The 14956-nt window shown below is 44.4% G+C and overlaps 1 protein-coding gene across 2 annotated transcripts in view; it reads right to left on the minus strand.

The window, feature by feature from the left end:
- The window catches only part of LOC115150387 (melanoma receptor tyrosine-protein kinase), a 50300-nt gene that overhangs the window by 24539 nt on the left and 10805 nt on the right, over nt 1–14956 (minus strand). The gene's annotated exons all lie outside the window — the stretch shown is intronic.

Genomic DNA, 14956 nt, shown 5'->3' on the forward strand with positions numbered 1-14956 from the left:
ACTACCATACCCCGTTCAAAGGCACTTAAATCTTTTGTCTTTCCCATTCACCCTCTGAGTGGCACACATACACAATCCATGTCTCAATTGTCTCAAGGCTTAAAAATCATTCTTTAACCTGTCTCCTCCCCTTCATCTACATTGATTGAAGTGGATTTAACAAGTGACATCAACAACCGATCATAGTTTTCACCTGGTCAGTTTATGTCATGGAAAGAGCAGGTGTCCTTAATGTTTTGTGCGCTCAGTGTAAGTGAGATATGAACATCTCCACAACAGGTTGGACAGGTTCTGAGCAGATGAAAGGTTGACACATAATTAACCTTTACACAGCTGCAGGCTACATAACAACCAAGGGGAAATGTTCACCAATCCATAGGTCTCTCAGATAGTAGTGTGTGTTTTGGGGAGTGGTTGTCGCTGGTAGGTAGAGTTAGGCAGCATGTACTAGGATATCATGAGTTGAATGAAGACACACGCACATACACGGATACACACACACACACAGTTTTAGAGGCAGACGCTGTAGTCAGTGGGAGGTGAAGCAGCAGGTTAGGGAATAGCCAGTTCCTGTGTAATTTATCTTGGGATAAGACAACAAGGCTCACAGCATGATCATGGGGATGTAGCCAAACAAATAATTTAATAAGTCTGATATACTTGTGGTTCATATTAGCTGTTTACGCAGCTTGTGAGAAAGCTTTTCAGTGAGTCATGCTGTGACTCACTGCGGTAGACAGGCAAGTTCTTCTTCAAGAAACCGCTTTAAACTTAAAAAATTACAAGCCCCTAGGCTTAGAACAAACATTATAACATTATAAGTAAAATTGTAGACCATCCTCGCTTCTTGACTAAATCAACATACGAGTGTGTATGTATGGCTCCCTCACCCTAACCACTAAGTACCCCCCTACCGTTCCAGTACCCCCTACCTGTTACAGTATCCCTCACCCTAACCACTAAGTACCCCCCTACCTGTTACAGTATCCCTCATCCTAACCACTAAGTACACCCCTACCTGTTCCAGTATCCCTCCCCCTACTGTTCCAGTATCCATCCCCCTACTGTTCCAGTATCCCTCCCCCTACTGTTCCAGTATCCCCTCCTGTTCCAGTATCCCTCCCCCTACTGTTCAAGTATCCATCCCCCTACTGTTCCAGTATCCACCCCCCTACTGTTCCAGTATCCCTCCCCCTACTGTTCCAGTATCCCTCCCCCTACTGTTCCAGTATCCATCCCCCTCCTGTTCCAGTATCCATCCCCCTACTGTTCCAGTATCCCTCCCCCTACTGTTCCAGTATCCCCTCCTGTTCCAGTATCCATCCCCCTACTGTTCTAGTATCCATCCCCCTACTGTTCCAGTATCCATCCCCCTACTGTTCCAGTATCCCTTCCCCTACTGTTCCAGTATCCCTCCCCCTACTGTTCCAGTATCCCCTCCTGTTCCAGTATCCATCCCCCTCCTGTTCCAGTATCCCTCCCCCTACTGCTCCAGTATCCCTCCCCCTACTGTTCCAGTATCCATCCCCCTACTGTTCCAGTATCCCCTCCTGTTCCAGTATCCATCCCCCTCCTGTTCCAGTATCCCTCCCCCTACTGTTCCAGTATCCACCCCCCTACTGTTCCAGTATCCATCCCCCTACTCTTCCAGTATCCATCCCCCTACTGTTCCAGTATCCCTCCCCCTACTGTTCCAGTATCCATCCCCCTTCTGTTCCAGTATACACCCCCCTACTGTTCCAGTATCCATCCCCCTACTGTTCCAGTATCCCCTCCTGTTCCAGTATCCCCCCTCCTGTTCCAGTATCCCTACCCCTACTGTTCCAGTATCCCTCCCCCTACTGTTCCAGTATCCCTCACCCCTACTGTTCCAGTATCCCCTCCTGTTCCAGTATATCTCAACCTCCTGTTCCAGTATCCATCCCCCTACTGTTCCAGTATCCATCCCCCTACTGTTCCAGTATCCCTCCCCCTGCTGTTCCAGTATCCTTCCCCCTACTGTTCCAGTATCCATCCCCCTACTGTTCCAGTATCCATCCCCCTACTGTTCCAGTATCCATCTCCCCTACTGTTCCAGTATCCATCCCCCTACTGTTCCAGTATCCCCTCCTGTTCCAGTATATCTCAACCTCCTGTTCCAGTATCCATCCCCCTACTGTTCCAGTATCCATCCCCCTACTGTTCCAGTATCCATCCCCCTCCTGTTCCAGTATCCCTCACCCCTACTGTTCCAGTATCCATCCCCCTACTGTTCCAGTATCCCTCACCCCTACTGTTCCAGTATCCCTCCCCCTACTGTTCCAGTATCCCCTCCTGTTCCAGTATATCTCCCCCTACTGTTCCAGTATCCCTACCCCTACTGTTCCAGTATCCCTCCCCCTACTGTTCTAGTATCCCTCCACCTACTGTTCCAGTATACATCCCCCTACTGTTCCAGTATCCCCTCCTGTTCCAGTATCCCTCCCCCTACTGTTCCAGTATCCCCTCCTGTTCCAGTATCCCTCCCCCTACTGTTCCAGTATCCCTCACCCCTACTGTTCCAGTATCCCCTCCTGTTCCAGTATATCTCAACCTCCTGTTCCAGTATCCATCCCCCTACTGTTCCAGTATCCATCCCCCTACTGTTCCAGTATCCATCCCCCTACTGTTCCAGTATCCATCCCCCTACTGTTCCAGTATCCCTCACCCCTACTGTTCCAGTATCCCTCCCCCTACTGTTCCAGTATCCCCTCCTGTTCCAGTATATCTCCCCCTACTGTTCCAGTATCCCTCCCCCTACTGTTCCATTATCCCTCACCCCTACTGTTCCAGTATCCCCTCCTGTTCCAGTATATCTCAACCTCCTGTTCCAGTATCCATCCCCCTACTGTTCCAGTATCCCTCCCCCTACTGTTCCAGTATCCCTCCCCCTACTGTTCCAATATCCCTCCCCCTACTGTTCCAGTATCCATCCCCCTACTGTTCCAGTATCCCCTCCTGTTCCAGTATACATCCCCCTCCTGTTCCAGTATCCATCCCCCTACTGTTCCAGTATCCCCCCCTACTGTTCCAGTATCCATCCCCCTACTGTTCCAGTATCCACCCCCCTACTGTTCCAGTATCCCTCCCCCTACTGTTCCAGTATCCATCCCCCTACTGTTCCAGTATACCTCCCCCTACTGTTCCAGTATCCCCTCCTGTTCCAGTATATCTCAACCTCCTGTTCCGTATCCCCGCTCTCCTGTTCTAGTACCCCCCCTCCTGTTTCAGTACCCCCCTCCTGTTCCGTATCCCCACTCTCCTGTTCCAGTACCCCCCCTTCTGTTCCATATCCCCACTCTCCTGTTCTAGTACCCCCCCCTCCTGTTCCAGTACCCCCCCTCCTGTTCCAAAATCCCCCTCTCCTGTTCCAGTACCCTGCCTCTTGTTCCATACCCCCCTCCTGTTCCAAAATCCCCCTCTCCTGTTCCAGTACCCTCCCTCTTGTTCCATACCCCCCCTCCTGTTCCAGTACCTCACCCCTCCTGTTCCATATCTCCCCCTGTTCCGTATCACTCCCTCCTGTTCTGTATCCCCCCTTCCTGTTCCAGTACCCACCCTCTCTTGTTCCGTACCCCACCTCCTGTTCCAGTACCTCCCCTCTACCTTTCCATATCCCCCCCATTCCTTTTCCAGTACCCCCCATTCCTGTTCCAGTACCCCCCTCCTGTTCCAGTACCTCCCCCCTTCCAGTTTCCCCCCCTCCTGTTCCGTGCCCCCCTCCTGTTCCAGTACCTCCCCCTTCCAGTTTCCCCCCCTCCTGCTCTGTATCCCCCCTCTCCTGTTCCAGTACCCCCCTCCTGTTCCAGTACCCCCCCATTCCAGTAACCCCCCATTCCAGTACCCCCCCTCCTGTTCCAGTACCCCCCCATTCCAGTACCCCCTCCTGTTCCAGTACTCCCCCCATTCCAGTACCCTCCCTCCTGTTCCAGTACCCTCCCTCCTGTAAAAGTCTAAAAGTATTTGATTTTAAATATACTTAAGGATCAAAAGTAAATGTAATTTCAAAAATATAGTTAAGTATCAAAAGTAAAAGTATAAATCCTTTCAAATTCCTTATATTAGGCAAAACAGATGGCACTATTTTCATTTTATTTTACTGATAGTCTAGACACTCAGACATAATTTACAAACAAAGCATTTGTGTTTAGTGAGTCCACCAGATCAGAGGTAGTAGAGATGACAGGGATGTTCTCTTGATAAGTGTGTGAATTGGACCATTTTCCTGTCCTGTTAAGCATTCAAAATGTAATGAGTACTTTTGGGTGTCAGGGAAAATGTATGGAGTAAAAAGTACATTATTTTCTTTAGGAATGTAGTGAAGTAAAATATAAATAGTAAAGTAAAGTACAGACACCCCAAAAAAACGACTTAAGTAGTACTTAAAAGTATTTTTACTTAAGTAGTTTACACCACTGAACTCATCCTCCATTCCCACTCCTTCAATAACACCAGTGTGTTGAACTCATCCTCCCTTCCTCAAAAACTCTCCTGCACTCTGCTGCTGCTCGTAGCACACTGGCGATCTTAGACGCTCCAATTTGAATCAAATTGTGAAGTATTCAAGAACACCAGTATGCTGGTTTCTTCTTTTTCAAACATACACAAAGTAGGTGTGCAAGGGCAATTTTTTTCAATGACTGTAGTTCACAGCAGACTATTAGAGCAATTAGTTAAAAACCTTAAGTGAAAGAGATGGGGCATGAGAAGATAAATTAGACTGCTAATATGACTTTGGATTCCAGTGATGTAAAGCGTGCTATCCTCTCTGGTTTAGCTCTCTATGATCCTCCTGCTTTGTTTCTGAAGAACAGGTTTTAGTTGATTGTTTGATTTGGAAAGCCTCCACTGCAAGGCCTTGCCAGACTGCATAGGAAGAAGTTCCTGTGTGTGTTGTACTGGGTGGGGTCTATATGAGAGAGATTTTGCAATCTCAATCGTTTTATTTCTTCTGTACACCCACCGTATGAGTTCATTTAGCTGACATTGCAAGTTCAATGTTTGCTGTATGAGGCATTGCAGTTCATTTGTCTTAGCTGGAAATATAGAACTAAAGTTTATATTCAATTTCCAAATATGATATGTTACAGAGTGCAGTTGGGTGACTCTGAAAGGCCAAATGGGGGACTAGAATAGTTTCTAGAGTGAGCAAGTTTCCTTCAGGCCAAGTGCTATGGGACCCATCACATACAGTGCCTATAGAATGTCTACACCCCCTTGAACTGTTTTAACATTTTGGTGCGATAAAAAGTGTGATTGAAATAAATTTAATTGTAATTTTTGGTCATTGATCTACACAAAATACTGTAAAAGTGTATACAGTACCAGTCAAAAGTTTGGACACACCTACTCATTCAACGGTTTTCTTTATTTTTTACTATTTTCTACATTGTAGAATTATAGTGAAGACATCAAAACTATGAAAAAACACATGGAATCATGTACCAACCAAAAATGTGTTAAACAAATCAAAATATATTTTATATTTTACATTCTTCAAAGTAGCCACCCTTTGCCTTGATGACAGCTTTGCACCCTCTTAGCAATTTCTCAACCAGCTTCATAAGGAATGCTTTTCCAACAGTCTTGAAGGAGTTTCCACATGTTGAGCACTTTTTGGCTGCTTTCATTTCACTCTGCAGTCCAACTCATCCCAAGCCATCTCAATTGGGTTGAGGTCGGGTGATTGTGGAGGCCAGGTCATCTGATGCAGCACTCCATCACTCTCCTTACACAGCCTGGAAGTGTGTTTTGGGTCATTGTCCTGTTGAAAAACAGATGAGAGTCCCACTAAGCGCAAATAAAGCTGGGGATGGATCAAGGCAGTTTAAATCTGCGTGAAAATCTATGGAAAGACCTGAAAATTGTTGTTTAGGCATGATCCCCAACACCTTGACAGAGCTTGAAGAATTTTTAAAAGAATAATGGCCAAATATTGCACAATACAGGTGGGCAAAGCTCTTTATGAGATGTAGCCAAGAAGACTCACAGCTGTAATCGCTGCCAAAGGTGATTCTAACATGTATTGACTCAGGGGGTGTGAATACGTATCTTAACAAGTTATATTAGGTGTATTATCTTTAAAAATATATATATATATACTTTTTCTTCCACTTTGACTGAGGTATTTTCTGTAGATCGTTGTTTGAATCCCACTTTGTAACACTATACAATGTGAAGAGTGGGGGGGTGTAGACTGTATATTCACTGCCAGAAGAAGTCCTCTGTGTGAGAATATGTGTTGCAATGTAAGGCTGCAAAACATTTGAAACAGAATATTTGTCTATATATTTCTACTTGAATAGCCTCAATAGAAATCTGAGCAACAGTTGACGGTCATACAAGTTCTGTGCTACTATGGGTAGCAGAGTGGGAACCAAGACAAACTATAAGTCATACTTTCCATTCGTATACAGTCCACAGATGACCTCTCTCCTCCTCCAGAGTTCTCCTCTGCCCACTCCTGTGCTCCTGCCTCTCCCCTCCCTCCTCACAGAGAAGTGTGGAATTTCCTGAGTCTGTGCCATGTATCCTCTGCGCAATGGTAGAGCGGGAGGGATGGAGGGAAGGAGGAGTGAGAGGACACTGATGGACACTCTCTCTTGCAGAAACACGTAGTCGCAGTCATTCAATTCACACAGAAAATGGGTTGGCCTGCCCACTCACCACTGATGTCTCTTTAAACAGTCTCTCAGACTGCTGGCTGAAGGAGGGAGGAGAAAGAAGGAAAGTAATGTCCCTTCCTGTTTCATTCATTGCTCCTGCTGAAAATGTCCTATCTTGCTGAATTCAGTCCTGCTGTCTAAATGGCTAAGGGCATCTTGAACATGTCTTATTTTTTATGGAAGTACAAACAACAAACCAAAATGAAAGACAAATAAACAGACACAACACAAAAACAACACAACCACCATACTTGATACATACCACAACATGCCCACACTTGTGGCATGTATCCTGCTCAGGGCATCTTAACTGAAGTCTTCCAATTGACAATAAGTCTGAGTTAAACATGCATATTGCAACTCTGAATCGGGCCCTAAGAGAATGACAGTAGGACATTGATGATAACAACACTTCTTCTTGTGTTGTACCATGAACCTGGTGGTTGGAAAGCTTTGGTGGTCCTAACTTAAAGATGCAAGTAGGCTGTATATTACAGTAACAGTGGTCATAGTGTATGATACAGTCTGCCCTTCAGCTCCATGGTGTTAAGTCTATACTCATATCCTCCAGCTTTTTAAATATTTAACTAGGCAAGTCAGTTAAGAACAAATTATTATTTCCAATGACAGTCTACCAGGGAACAGTGGGTTAACTGCCTTGTTCAGGGGCAGAACGACACATTTTTACTTTGTCAGCTCGGGATTCAATCCAGCAACCTTTCGGTTACTGACCCAACGCTCTAACCACTAGGCTACCTGCCACCCCAGTTGGCTGGGGCTGCCTTACTGCACCGAACTATCTTATTAAATAATAGCGAACGCTTGACCCCATCCCCTGCCACAGTATCCCCCTAACGTAATCTAATAAAAATAGCCTCAATTGCCCTGCTGCGACTCTGGACGGCCTGCCTTAAGAATTACATTAAGAGTCTAGAATTTGCACCTACTGACTAGTGAAGGTCTAATCGGCATCCACCGAATTACGTTAATACTAATGGCCTAATCTGTGTCGAGTGAAATTAATTCCGACCCGGGTTCAAATCAAGCAAATCTTTCAAATGCTTGATTGAGCTTGCCTGGCGCAATGGAACCAATGGAATAGTCCCAAAACTCTTATCCGCAGAGGGCCGGTATGGCTGCAGGCTTTCGCTCTAGTCGAAGCAGTAACACACCTGATACAACAAATCTGTTAAATAGTCTTCAAGAAAGTGAATTAGCTGAATCAGCTGTGTGACTGTTTGGTTGGAGCAAAAGCCTGCTCCACCCTGGCCTGAGTGCATGTACTTGCCTATCTGAATGTTTGAACCTAAAAAAATTATTCCTGAGTAGCAGGATCTGACTGAACAAGCCGCTTCCCCTGCGGTTTCCCTCACATTCTTTAGTGGCATGGGTTTCTACATTCACTTTTACAGTTATAGATGACTAGATATTGCATCATTTCACATCATACAGACCATAACATCAGTGTGTAGGTCTAGGCCAATCTGAGTAAATAAATGCTATGTTGACTTAACAGTGTGGGCATTAGAAATGTGGCAGATACATGACGTGCTCACCATAATCAGCGTTTACCTTCCCAAGGTTGGTTACAGAGAGATTTAAAAGACTCTTGATCATTTCCACTGTGGACCTGGATGACCGGTTATAGAGCAATTGCTGATGCAAATGTATGTGGTATTGAGGTGAATCCATTCTATTGTATGTGGTATTGAGGTGAATCCATTCTATTGTATGTGGTATTGAGGTGAATCCATTCTATTGTATGTGGTATTGAGGTGAATCCATTCTATTGTATGTGGTATTGAGGTGAATCCATTCTATTGGTGTTATACATTTATTCTAAGGAAATTGCATGATAGCCATTAGCCACCCCTCATTGACTCAATAATACAGTTAAGGTGCATTCAACTCCTGCAAAATTCTTGTTTTTAACCCTGTTATAGTAACACCCGGTTCTTGGGGTGTTACTGACCGTGACCGGTCAGGTTTTTTGGTATTTTATTAGGATCCCCATTAGCTTTTGTGAAAGCCACAGAACATGAAACATTACATAATACAGAACATTTATAGACAAGAACAGCTCAAGGGTAGAACTATATACACTTAAAAACGGTACAAATAGCCTACATATCACTCAGGCTCCCGAGTGGTGCAGCGGTCTAAGGCACTGCATCTCAGTGCAAGAGGTGTCACTACAGTCCTTAGTTCAAGTCCAGGTTATATCACATCTGGCTGTGACTTGGAGTCCCATAGGGCAGTGCACAATTGGTGTCTGGGGTAGGCTGTCATTGTAAATAATAATTTGTTCTTAACTGACATGCCTAGTTAGATAAAGGATACATACACACAAGATATCTAGGTCAAATAGGGGAGAGGTGTTGCTCTATCTATTTTTTTAAACCAGGTTTGCTGTTCATTTGAGCAATATGAGATGGAATGGAGTTCCATGCAATAATGTCTCTATATAATACTGTAAGCTTTCATGAATTTGTTCTGGATTTGGGGACTATGAAAAGACCCCTGGTGGCCTGTCTGGTGGGGTAAGTGTGTGTGTTAGAGCTGTGCTTAGGTTGACTATGCAAACTATTTGGAATTTTCAACACATTAATGTTTCTTATAAAAAGAAGAAGTGATGCAGTCACTCTGTCCTGCAGCTTCACTAGCTCTTTCTTTGAGGCACAGGACTTTACGGCCTGCAGGATTTGCTTTTTGGAGTGTGGAGTCAAAAAAGCAGAGAACCAATTTATTACGGACAGACCTGTCCCCATCTTTACAACCATTGAATCTAAACTCAGCAAAAAAGGAAATGTCCCTTTTTCAGGACCCTGTCTTTCAAAGATCATTCGTAAAAATCCAAATAAAGGGTTTAAACACTGTTTCCCATGTTTGTTCAAAGAACCATAAACAATTCATGAACAACAACCTGTGGAACGGTTGTTAAGACACTAACAGCTTACAGACAGTAGGCAATTAAGGTCACAGTTATGAAAACTTAGGACACTAAAGAGGCCTTTCTACTGACTCGGAAAAACACAAAAAAGAAAGATGCGCAGGGTTCCTGCTCATCTGCGTGAACGTGCCTTAGGCATGCTGCAAGGAGACATGAGGACTGCAGACGTGGCCAGGGCAATAAATTGCAATGTCCGTACTGTGTGACGCCTAAGACAGCGCTACAGGGAGACAGGACAGACAGCTGATCGTCCTCGCAGTGGCAGACCAAGTGTAACAACACCTGCACAGGATCGGTACATCGGAACATCACACCTGCGGGACAGGTACAGGATGGCAACAACAACTGCTCGAGTTACACCAGGAACACACAATCCCTCCATCAGTGCTCAGACTGTCCGCAATAGGTTCAGAGAGGCTGGACTGAGGGCTTGTAGGCCTGTTGAAAGGCAGGTCCTCACCAGACATCACCGGCAACAACGTCGCCTATGGGCACAAACCCACCGTCGCTGGACCAGACAAGACTGGCAAAAAGTGCTCTTCACTGACGAATCGCGGTTTTGTCTCACCAGGGGTGATGGACGGATTCGCGTTTATCGTCGAAGGAATGAGCGTTACACCGAGGCCTGTACTCTGGAGCGGGATCGATTTGGAGGTGGAGGGTCCGTCATGGTCTGGGGCGGTGTGTCACAGAATCATCAGACTGAGCTTGTTATCATTGCAGGCAATCTCAACGCTGTGCGTTACAGGGAAGACATCCTCTTCCCTCATGTGGTACCCTTCCTGCAGACTCATCCTGACATGACCCTCCAGCATGACAATGCCATCAGCCATACTGCTCGTTCTGTGCGTGATTTCCTGCAAGACAGGAATGTCAGAGTTCTGCCATGGCCAGCGAAGAACCCGGATCTCAATCCCATTGAGCACGTCTGGGACCTGTTGGATCGGAGGGTGAGGGCTAGGGCCATTCCCCCCCAGAAATGTCCGGGAACTTGCAGGTGCCTTGGTGGAAGAGTGGGGTAACATCTCACAGCAAGAAGGTCAGGTCGCAGTTGTAAATGAGAACTTGTTCTCAGCTAGCCTACCTGGTTAAATAAAGGTGAAATAAAATAAAAAATAACTGGCAAATCTGGTGCAGTCCATGAGGAGGAGATGCACTGCAGTACTTAATGCACCAGATACTGACTGTTACTTTGATTTTGCCCCCCCCCCCTTTGTTCAGGGACATATTATTCCATTTCTGTTAGTCACATGTCTGTGGAACTTGTTCAGCTTATGTCTCAGTTGTTGAATCTTGTTATGTTCATACAAATATTTACACATGTTAAGTTTTCTGAAAATAAATGTAGTTGACAGTGAAAGGACATTTCTTTTTCTTCTGAGTTTATATGTTTTGACCATGACAGTTTAGAATCTAAGGTAACACAAAGTAATTTAGTCTCCTCAACTTGTTCAACTACCACACCATTCATTACCAGATTCAGCTGAGGTCTAGACCTTAGGGAATGATTTGTATCAAATACAATGCTCTTAGTTTTAGAGATGTTCAGGACCAGTTTATTACTGGCCACCCATCCCAAAACTGACTGCAACTCCTTGTTAAGGGTTTCAGTGACTTAATTAGCTGTGGATGCTGACACGTATATGTTTGAATCATCAGCATACATGGACAAACAGGCTTTGTTTAATACCAGTGGCATGTCATTGGTAAAAATAGAAAAAAGTATAGGGCCTAGAGAACTGCCCTGCAGTACACCAGACACTACATGTTTGACATTAGAGAAGCTTCCATGAAAGAAAATCCTCTGAGTTCTATTAGATGCATAGCTCTGAATCCACAATATCACAGAGGATGAAAACCCATAAAACACATGTTTTCTCAACAGGTTATGGTCAATAATATCTTCTTATTATCCTTTTCTTTCATCCAATCATCAGTCATTTGTGTTAGTGCAGTACATGTTGAGTGCCCTTCATTATAAACATTCGGAAAGTCAGTTATCAATTTGTTCACAGAGAAACAGCATTGTGTTTGGTCAAACATTTTTTTCCAACAGTTTTCAAGAGCTGGCATGCAAGTTGATTGGTCTGCTGTTAGAACCAGTAAAGGCCGCTTTACCACTCTTGGCAAGCGGAACGACTTTGGCCTGAGGACAAACACCTTCCTCTAGACTCAGATTAAGAAAATGACAGATAGGAGTGGCCATAGACTCAGCTACCATCCTCAGTAGCCTTCCATCTACAGTATGTTGTCAATGCTAGGAGGTTTGTCATTATTCATCGATGACAATCATTTTTTTCCACCTGTCCCACACTAACTTTACAAAATTCTAACTTACAATGCTTTTTTTTCATTATTTATTTTTTATACATGAATACGATGGCTCACTGCTCATTGTTGGCATTTCCTGCTTCAGTTTGCCCACTTTGCCAATGAAGTAATCACTTGATGACTATTGGCCTGGGTCTGTCACCTAGGCCGGTGTTGGGTTTTCCAGTCCTGTGGGCGCACTCCAACTCAATTTTTCTGTGGTCCAATTTCCGTTTCTCCGATATCATTTCCCTAACTTTGTTCTCGGACTCCATCCAGGTCTCATGTGGAGATTCTACAATTCCATCAACAACCATGTTGTTCTGCCTTGTTTGTCCCTCAAGATAATCAGATTTCTCTGTCATTGTTATCATGAATTCACATACAGAACTAATGTCCTCACTCAATGACTTACAGACTGTGGTCATCTTGCCATTTTCCTGTTTAAACTCATCGAGCTGACCCTGGGAGAACTGCAAACTGTTCTTCAGGTCCTGGACCTCTCTGGTCAGGTCGTCCATTCTTTTATTAGTTGACTCTACCAGTATTTGGACACAACACAACAAGCTATTTTCTTATTGCTGTAACAACTGCTTGTAGAACTCTTTTCGTTTGTTTAAAAGATTCTTCACCTGTGATAGAGACACCCCCACTGTCCTCAACGATACTCTTTATCATGGTAGCAACGTAGGCTATGCTGTTACTTCCCGCAATTCCAGTCAGGGCAGGTCACAGGGAAGATGGAAACAGCAACAAACTGTAGGGATGTAGACAGCCACAAGCACAGGACAATCCACTGTCCCAGCTACAAGGGCTAACCCCGTTGCGGGCTGCGTTCAAGCCGTCAAGGAAATCCCGCTAGCTTGATAGACAGCTAACAGTGGCAGCTAGGCTAGCTGCTAAACAAAGCAGCTCATCAAAAGACCCTCGGTCAGCAGGATCCCTGGACAGATAGCAGCAGGCCCAGCAACTGATGCCAACCGTGTCCCGGGATCCAAATCAAAAGGTAGCTAGCTAGTAACCAAACTTTTACAATACAACACTTTTTCAGACACTTTCAAAACTTTATAAAACAACAAACTGACAGCTGCCTCATTCCGCATTCATTCCGCATTCACAATTTAATCACTCCTCAAGTGCTATTTTTACTGTAGTTTAATCGATGGGTCTTCTAAGGAGAATGGGCCGATAGCCTGCCTGTCTCTGGTACAATAACGTTAGGGGAAACCACCCTGCTGAGTGAGTATGCACAACAGACCTGGGTTCAAATAGTGCTTAAAATCTTTCAAATCTTTTGAGTGTTTGCTTGAACCTGCCTAGAGAGCCAGGTGGGTTGTATTGGCACTTTTGGGACTATTCCATTGGTTCAGTTGTGCCAGGTATGCTCAGTCAAGCACAGCTAAAAGTATTTAAATATTTTTTACACTATTAGAACCCAGGTCTGGTGCTGTGTAGACAGTGCATGAAAGGTGTTGAAAGGATCTTTTTTTTTTTTTTTTGCATAAACAATCCCACGAGGCACTAATATAAATATGCTGTGGACTGATAAAAATCGAACTCTTTCTCCCCTAAAGCCCGCAGATGAAAAGCGTGTAAATCTCAGTGGCAGGCAGTGGACTGCATTTGAAGTAGCAGCACACGGCTCAGTTAATTGGCCAACAGATTTATCCCCTGTGTTCCCCTGTCAAGGCCAGAGAACTTGGACTTTCTGTTGTTTACCCTCTTTCAAAAGGCTGTCGACCCCGTTTTCTGTGTTTGGTCGTTCAACCCTTGGTTTTCTCTTTAACACTCTTTTTCTTTCACCATGGTCTTTATATATCACTCTCTCTGTGTCTTTATATATCACTCTCTCTGTGTCTTTATATATCACTCTCTCTGTGTCTACTGTGGGAAAGTGGTATCAGCAAGAATAGAGGGTGGTACCGATTCCGAATGTCTTTTTAGAGTTTTACCATCTGTTGAATTATAGGGGTGTGTTTGGCTAGCTTGGGTGCCAGTCTGTTTTGGCTTTAGCTAACTAGTTGTTGTCTTGCATTGGCATGGCTAACTTTGTTGAATGCAGAAACAGTCAAGTGCCCTGGCTAGTGCCTGGAAAGCATCCAAGTAAAACCAAAGTTAACATGTTAGTATGCATAGGCCTACATAGCACGCTACTATTTTTCTAAATTAAATAATCAGGAGAAATCATATTCCTGTGACGCTAATTTGACTTGATTACAATAATCAGTTTTAAGGCATAATCTATAACCTGCCCCTCTACAATTCAACTGCATTCCTTTAAAGCCAGAAATGGATGTACCAATTCCAGATTATCTCTGTAACGGGAATGAAGGTCGAAATATTGATGCTGTAAAGTTGCATGACTATTGTACCAATGCACAATGCATGCTTAAACACAAATGAATCGGTCGTTTCCCGCAAGAAAAGGCAACTTTGCACTTGTTGGCACATCCCTCACCTCAAGTGTGGGTCATCAATTCACAACCATTCAGATCAGTGTAAAAATAATAAAGCTGCAGTCTTGGTGTCTACGCCCTAGTCAGACCCTACAATTGATGACACATGTATATTAGCAACCTGGCAAATCACTTTAAAATACAGAACATCACTTTCGTGGAAGTCCAACATCGGTCAAACAAACCCTTTGGGGGGGGGGGGGGGGCGGGCGACAAATCAATACGATTTACAGGATGTTATTTACATTGAAGCCCACCAGTTAGCGTCACAAGAATGTTATTGATTCTGATCTAGAGCAGAGCAGAAATTCTAAAGTGTTTTTCTCTTCCTCCCACATCAAGCACAGGAGTCAAGTTACCCATCTATCACTTGTTAAGTACAGTACATGTTCTTTGACAAACCCCTGCTATGGCAGTTCAGGGCTGTTTGATTTGGGTTTTGCTGGAAATGACCTCAGTCAAGACTGGAAGGTGAAATCTGTCAAAGTCAACACTAAACTGAGGCAGAGGAAGTTGACCCTGATGTTTCAACATGGCATGGCAATGAGGATTAAAAA

Source organism: Salmo trutta, chromosome 2 (assembly GCF_901001165.1).
Source record: "Salmo trutta chromosome 2, fSalTru1.1, whole genome shotgun sequence".
NCBI lineage: Eukaryota > Metazoa > Chordata > Actinopteri > Salmoniformes > Salmonidae > Salmo > Salmo trutta.